Consider the following 7,005-nt stretch of genomic DNA (forward strand, 5'->3'; position numbering starts at 1 on the left):
AAATTGTTTCAGTAGTTTTTGAGCTGTGGGGAGAGCAGGATAGGAAGCTCTAGAAAAGAATCGACAGATGGACGGAGGAGGTGTTAAAAAGGAAGAGCCTCAACATCTAGGAAGTGGGAGTATGTGCAACTGGAACTTTCACAGACTCACACACTAAATCAAATATAGTCTATGATAGTAAAGAATGTATAGGTCTGTAGTAATCACTCCTTTGCATTCTTGGGAACTGCCCTAGTTATGAGTAAGGGCTTAAAAAGTCCTTTAGTATATATATATATATATATATATATATATATATATATATATATATATATATATATGTATATATATATATATATATATATATATATATATATATATATATATATATATATATATATATATATATATATAGATATATATATATATATATATATATTACTAAAGGAACGAGGAACTTGTGCATTGTACAAATTTACCCATTTTGTACAATTAGTTGGGGCAGTTTTATTTGCAATAACAAATTATAGGACAAGGAGCCCATCCAAAAGTCCACTACCTTTACATGAAATTATCCGGCCGTCATTTCCTCTCCACAACCATATAAAATGGAGCATCTGTAATGTTCAAATATTCGACGACTACGCGTCATGACTAATCGAAATTCAGATGAAATCACCTTAGCTGGAGATAGCGAATATCGTTGTTTCATACGTTCTCAGTTGAAGATCTTTTTGTCAAGCCTCCCTCTCTCTCTCTCTCTCTCTCTCTCTCTCTCTCTCTCTCTCTCTCTCTCTCTCTCTCTCTCCTGTAGACAAAATATCGGTCATTGGAGTGGATTCAGCCTCTGCATATACAGTGATCTGATCACTGTCAAGCATATTGGTCGATGCAATTCCTGTGTTTGCTCTTCTAAGCTCTGGAACTCTATCTGCCGCTTCTTTTTCCCGTAAAACACAGCATGAAGGAGCGGGAATTCTGAATCAACTTTTGTGTTCTTTTATTCTTGCACTTCTCTCTTGCTTTCGTCCTTCTCTTTTCATTCTCTCCACATACGATGATGAGAGAATATTGTCGGACATAGTCTTGTATGACAACACTGGGGGGCCAGTTTCGCAATACTAAGAGCTATTTTCGCGATGTTACATTTGGCTTCGTAATACTTACAGTTACGTAACACTGCATCTCCTTTACCATAAAATGAAGATATCCACCTTCTATATAATGACAGGAAAAAAAAAAGAAAATAACGATGAATGACACAAAGAATAGATGTCACGACTCTGAAAACCAAGAACCGGCCTAGGAACTTGAAAACTTAAATCACGCATAGAATAAAATGAAAATCTTGGAAATAAATGACAATCGACAAAGAAATAAATAGAAATTATATGAATACGTTCAAAAATAGATAAGCAAACGTAATTTTAACAAGTGCATAAATGCTAAAGATTAAGATGTTACAAGCCCTATTAAGAAAAGGTTCCCTTTATGCCTCCAGATAATGTTACTTAATTTAGATGAATCCGAATTAAGGCATCTTTTTTACTTGGGGGAGGGGTTGTAGGGTGGGTATGGTATCCCCGTTGTTTACAAAATCACTAAGAAGAACTGCTGAACAACAGCTTTAGATCTGCCAAGGTGGAAAGAACTCAGAGATTTGCGATGCCAATCCACGTCAGTCAATCGACTGAAGATCGGCAATGTTGAGACTACGTGGGAAGATCAAATTGGCACAGGAAAAATTGCTTTATACTAAAACAAAAAATAAGAACAAGGCGTATCGTTTGTGTAAATGACGGGCACAAACACCAAAGGAAAATAACGACGATGGAAAAGGACATCAACCCTTCATAAAAAAAGAGCAACATAATCGAGCTGTGACGTTATTACAATAACATCTAAATTGATTCCAATCCGACTGGAACAATAAGGAAAAGGAAAAAGCTTTCTGTCAGTGGCTGCACTTAGGCTCTTTCTACAGTAGTTCACGTGGTCCTAATGTAATTTTTAGGCTGCGCGCCAACTTTTCTCTCGACCAGCGTGATCAATAGACTTTTTCCCCTTCCCTCGCCGGACCTCTGATTTTTAGCACAGAATACGCGATTGTATTTAGGGGCGATCTGAAAAATGATGGACAAAATCTGTGATCTGATAAAAGTCAGTTGTGAAACAAAGAAAGCTGCCGTCTCAATTGACCACTTTTATCTCGTCAAACTTATTTTTTTTTTTTTTTTTTGCGTTGGGGGATTTTTTTTCCTTGGTGACTTAGTTGACGGAATTTTAACGGGAAATAGTTGCATAGCAATATTCCATAATTGCGCTGCACGTTACGACGGTTACAAACATTGAGGCAATGTTATTCTCAGTAAACATTCTCGAAGATCTTGATAACCTTAACAGACGGCGAAACGACTGACTTCCTTTCTAACCAGTATCACTATGTTCTGGTGAACGTATTACGGTGTAAACATACGCTGACAAAAGTGCGGCACAGAGCGTTGCCAGAGGGAACAAGTATTTAGTCTTCGCAGTTCCAGAGAGGTGCGCCGTAGCTTATTTTAGTGAGGAGAATTCACACATTCTTCTTCTTTCCCACTATTATCCCTACATTAAGGGGTCGGTTGCCTGATGCGCCTTCTCCACTGCCTTCTGTCACAGGGATCATCCTCCATCAAACCTCTTCTCTCCATATCTTCCTTCACTTTATCTCACCATCTAATTCTCTGCCTCCCTCTCGATCTTCTTCCTACAACAGGTTCCTCCTAAACCCTCTTCACTCCCTCCTCATCATCCATCCTTAACACATGCCCATACCATTTCAATCATGACTCTCTTATCACTCTGTTATTTTTATTAAGCCTGCTTTTCTTCTTATTTCATAATTTTCCAGTTTCTCATGCAGTGATATTCCCATAATCCACCTCAGCATTCTCATCTCTGTTCTCTCAAGCTTTGCTTCCTCTTTTCTTCCTAGAGCCCATGTTTCTGATCCATACATTAACACTGGTCTTATCACTGTGTTATGGATCTTGACTTTTTGCTTGATTGGCATTTTCTTATCACTTACTACTACTCCAGCTACCTCTCTCCACTTACCCCACCCATCTTTTATCCTACTGTCAACTTCAGCCTCACCTCCGCCTTCTTGCCTTAAAGTAGATCCTAAGTATTTAAACTTTTCCATCTGTTTTATAACTGAGCCTCTCCTTTCTAGTATTACTATTGTCTCTATCTTCCCTAATTCTCACTAAAACCTCTTCAACCCTTCTCTGTAGGTCTTCCTCATTTTCAACAGTACTCACCAGATCATCAGCACCCAACAACTCCCACAGTTCTCCATTCCTGATCTCTTCACTTAACACATCCATTACTAGCACAAACAAAAATGGTGTAATGCAACACTAACTTCAAAGGTTTCTGTTTCCCCAACTGCTATTATTACTTTTGTACTCCTTTGATACATCATCTTGAACAGCCTGACCAACTTTTCTGGGACTTTCCTTTTCCTCAAACACAAAAACATCACTTCTCTTGGGATTCTATTATATGCTTTCTCTAGGTCTATAAATGCATGATAGAGCTCCTGGTTTCCCTTTAGCCTCTTTTCCTGTAGCTGCCTTACTATGAAGATGGCATCCACCATCCCTCTTCCTCTCATGAATCCATACTGCTGTTCCCGATCTTTACAATCTCTCTTAATTTCTCATCCAATATCCTCTCTAAAACTTTCAATCCATGCTTTGTCAGTTTAATTCCCCTGTGTTTACCACAATCCATGCCATCTCCCTTCTGCTCGTATATAATATATATATATATATATATATATATATATATATATATATATATATATATATACCATTAGACTCTCCTCCCAGTTCCTTGGTATTACTCCCTCTTCCCATATGACTTTTGAGAAATCCAGCATCCATTTCTCCCCCTCTGTAGTACCTAGTATTTGATCATTACAATTTGGAACTCTGATGGATCTGGTGCTTTACCATTGTTCATTTTACTTAATGCTTACTCTCTTCACTTCTGTATCCTGTATCTCCATCACTGGTCCCTCTACCCTCTGTGCTTCCCCTATCTCCTCTCTCTCATTTTCAGTGTTTCAAAGTTGTTCAAAATACTCTCTCCTTCTCTTCTTAATGTCTTCATCCCTATACAATATACTTTCATCTCTATCCTTGATGACACCTACATAATTTACCCAAATTCTTTCTCTGCCTTTTCCTCAAGTTTGAAATCTTATGGATATCCTCTTCTCCTTCTCTTGTTCCAAGTCTTTCATTCAACTGCTATGCCACCCTACCAGTAGCCATACCTATCCTCTTTCTCGCATCTCTTTCCTCTTCCCTGTACGGTTCCTCTGCACACTGTGCATGTCTTACTTTCCAGTCCTTAAATGCTTTTGTTTTCTTTTAATTAATTCTTGCACCTCTCTATTCCACCAACACTTTTCTCCTCTTGACACTCCAGTTCCTCTGCTTCCCACACACATACTTCTCTCATGTCTGCCCAGATATTTTCCACTTTGTTACCCTGTCCAAATTCTGTGTTCCCGTTTCCCCAGACATCTCTCTCTCACAGTCCTCCTAAATTGCCCCCTTTTCTCCTTAAAGGTCTAAATCTTAATTCTAGATCTCCCCTTTCTCTTCTTGGGTTTCCTACCTCTCATTGTATAATCCATCACCAACAACCTATGTTGTTTAACGCATGCTTCTCCCAAGATCACTTTGTAGTTCGTCACATTGCTTTTGTCAGCTCCTCTAACCAGGATGTAATCTATTAGGCTTTGCATTCCTCCACTCTCATAAGTTATCAAGTACTTATCCAACTTTTGAAACCATGTGTTCATACATGTCAATTCAAAACTCTGGGCTATCTCCAATATATAATCCTCATCTTCATTTCTAATTCCAAACCCATGGCCTCCCTGTATCTCCTCATGCCCATATCTTCCTTTACCCACCCTGCCATTCATATCAGCCTATTATTAGTTTCTCTGCCTCCTTCACTCTTGTCTGAATAATTCTTTCTCTTGCTCTTGGTACCCCATCTGAGGAGCGTATGCTGATATTATATTTACTATCTTGTCCCCTATTATTATTGGAATCTTTAAAAGCCTATGCTTTACTCTCTTTACTTCCACCACATTTTCCTTCCAGTTGTTACTCACTATAATTCCAACTCCATTTCTTCCCTCTCATGACCTGCTGAAATAGAGCTTATACCCATTTCATATCTCTAGTAGTTCCACTCCCTTTCCACTAGTCTCCTGCACACACGAGAAATCTGTCCTCCTCCTCTCCATCACATTTAATATCTCCCTCAGTCTTCCTGTTAGAGCACCAACGTTCCATGTACCTGCTCTTATCTTCCACTCTTTCACTATCACACCAGCAGAGGGATTCTGACGAGCGTCGCTTACAGGGGACGCCCTAGCCGCATTTATAGTCCTTGAAACATCAGGCATGGTTTATTGTTTGGCAAATGGGTTTTTATGACCGCATGCACTTGCTGTCATCGACCATAGTTATTGACAGTGGGGCTCGCCTTTGACTGAAATGTTCACCAGCAAGGTAGCAGTTTGACAGCCATTAGCAGTGGGCTTAGCTTTTTACCGAAAAGTAAGACTACAAGACACCAGTTTCCACAGTTACTGGTGGTGGGCCTAGCCTTTGCTTAAAATGTAAGACTGCAAGGCAGTAGCTGTCCTTTTAGTCGCCTTTTACGACATGCAGAACCTATGGTGGCAGTATTCTTATACCCCTACCACAGGGCAAAAAATTCTCACCATTAGTAACCATTAATATAACCTTTATTATAAGGTACCTCGACGAGACCTGTGGGTCCCATTGTCAGAATCTAATAACACCCAAAAGATTTGTTCTTAAATGTGAGGGAAAATTGGTAAAGTTGAAAGAATTAGACAGCCATGTGAAAGGTGACCAGAGGATATACAGTGTACCTTAAGAAGGGAGGAAACTTAGTGGTATAAGGCCATATCTTGTGTATTTGCATTAATTGCTTATAAATTACCCTTTGTTCAAACAACTACAAGTGTACTGCAGGTGCATTTTCAAGGGTTATTTATGTAAACGTTGTTGGCATTACTTTGGGGTGGGCAGTGGGGGCAGAGACTGTTTGTACTAGTGCAGACTTCAGGAAAATGCTACCGGGACACAGCGAAGAAATTTTAGTATCGTCTAGGACTCTAGAGTGTATCTTCCAAAGCACGCTGTAAATGATACGTCCTCATCGCGTTAATAGGAATCTTGGAGTGGCTATCAGAAACTACACATAAACGGTAGGCATATTAAGAAAACTTTTGAAAAATAACCCATAAGCTGTAAACAGCTGACCTGAAAAAATGCGAAAGAGATCACAACTAATACTCTAGAAACTAATTATAAAATTAAGTTATAGAGATTAGTTACAGGTATAAGGCAGGTAATAAATATGGTAGGAGCCAAATCCAGCACAATCTTTCAAATTGAAAACTAATTAAAGGATAAGTTCAAGAATGAAATAAGTAAGATTATTATTTCCATGTAGGTAAATTCAGAGAGAGGTCTAGCAATGCAATAGAATCACACATCTATAGATTGGCACTGGACTGGGTTACCACCGCTTTTTCGTTCTGTTCTACGTACGGATCGATGCAGTACAGCAGATACAGAAAATGACTTCCTTTTGTCACATTGAAAGTGAATGTTGTCAAACTCTGATAGAGGACATCTAACAGATGTCAACGAAGTTGAAAAAAACAACAATGTTACTGAGAGAGAGAGAGAGAGAGAGAGAGAGAGAGAGAGAGGATATCAGAGTAGCAGTCAGGCAAAGCAGAGAAGTTAGTCTGTGCGTTCAATCCATTTGAATCCGTAATCCATCAGTCCATCGGCAAGCAAAGAATAGAAGCATTGGCGGGTCGAGGCTGGTGAGGGATGGGGCAAGGGGAGACAGGGGGCGAGGGTTTTGGGGAGTGGAGGGGTGGGGGCCGTTGCAGCGGAGTGGACAAGA

Source organism: Macrobrachium nipponense, chromosome 4 (assembly GCF_015104395.2).
Source record: "Macrobrachium nipponense isolate FS-2020 chromosome 4, ASM1510439v2, whole genome shotgun sequence".
NCBI lineage: Eukaryota > Metazoa > Arthropoda > Malacostraca > Decapoda > Palaemonidae > Macrobrachium > Macrobrachium nipponense.